This window comes from Asterias amurensis, chromosome 9, assembly GCF_032118995.1.
Source record: "Asterias amurensis chromosome 9, ASM3211899v1".
NCBI classification, from domain to species: Eukaryota; Metazoa; Echinodermata; class Asteroidea; order Forcipulatida; family Asteriidae; genus Asterias; species Asterias amurensis.
This window is the reverse complement of record NC_092656.1, coordinates 4,934,888-4,936,525: the sequence shown is the minus strand read 5'-3', so window position 1 is coordinate 4,936,525 and position 1,638 is coordinate 4,934,888.

The following is a 1,638-nucleotide window of genomic DNA, read 5'->3' as shown; positions in this document are numbered from 1 at the left end:
AAACATCTGTTGGGTCAAATTAGTACATCAAAATGGTTTGGGCTCATTGTTCCATAGGATATTGTTAATGGTTTTATGAGTAAAAGAAACAAAGTTTTGAGTTTTACATTCAATATTCAACAGTTAGGCCTATATCAGGTTTATCGTTGAGTACTACAGGGTAGTGTAGGCCTACATGATAAGACTGCAAGTTGTGGTTTGTTTACATAGTGACACTTCAGTGTTTTGACAACCTGATTTTCATTTTGCTTCCGTTCCAAATTTCACCAGCTGGACAATTTTTTGTTCAGTACTTACCGGTATGTTAATCAAAGGCTAATGGCTAATGTGGTGATAATTCAGTGCAGACAACATCAGTTATGAGTTGTTTGAAATTTAACGTGTGTCCACTCTGCACTCCAAAGTTCGTGTAGTCGAGTTTTACGCCAAGTTCTCCCACAAAACGCCGCTCGAGGTGCCAGAAACATCCCACAAAATATCAGCATTTTGTTAATTCTATCCTGAGTTGGTAACAATCCGGTCTTTTGATGCCCATTCAACTTTGAATGCTACCCAAAAATGTGAAGAATTTTAGATTTCTTAACTTGGACAACATGGAGTGATTATGCAGCAGACGATCAATACAGCGGAGTGATTTAACTTCTTGTGACTAGGTCAAATAGCCAAATTATAACGTGGTCATCCGCCACGGTACATTAGGATTACTGTTTCTGGAGTTATTTAATTCAATGTCTTGAAGCTAAATCAGTCAGAAAGACTGCTTTAATATCACTGATCAACGATTTATGGATGTGTTTATTTTAATGGAAATAATGAGTGTACGTCTTATATGAGCAATGCACTATTTTGTGGAAAGCGAAGAAAGCGCACTGCGAATGTGTGACGTAGCAGGCGAGTGTCATTGGTCTAAAGTATCGTCAGTGTGCACTTATGGCCGTGTCCGACTTATGGCTACAGCTTTGGCTACGGCTAGACATCATCATACGTTGTAGTATAGGACATCCTCGGCAAACACTTAGGACCAGTCGTAACCATAGCTGTTAATTCGGATACGGCTCGAGTTTTGATTTAATTGGGCTAAAGTATCGTCGGTTGTGCACTTATGGCCGCGTCCGAACTATGACTACATCTTTGGCTACGGCTAGATTTCCACGTAACCATGCGTTGAAGTATAGGACATCCTTGGCAAACACTCGGCAACAGCCGTAGCCGCAGCTGTTAATTCGAGTCTTGATGTCATTGGTCTAAAGTATCGTCGGTTGTGCACTTCTGCCGTGTCCGAATTATGGCTACAGCTTTGGCTAGATTTCCACGTAACCATGCGTTGAAGTACAGGACATCCTTGGCAACCCACTGAGCAACAGCCGTAGCCGTAGCTGTTTATATACAGATCGAGTCTTGATGTCATTGGTCTAAAGTATCGTCGGTGTGCACCTATGGCCGTTTCCAAATTACGGCCACAGCTTTGGCTACGGCTAGATTTCCGCGCCAACATGCGTTGAAGTAAAGGACATTCTTGGCAACCCACTTAGCGACAGTCGTAGCCGTAGCTGTTAATTCGGATACGGCTCTAGTCTTGAATGTACTTTTCAAACAGAAAGAACAAAATAAAGGGAACAAATGTTACTGAAACTGTCA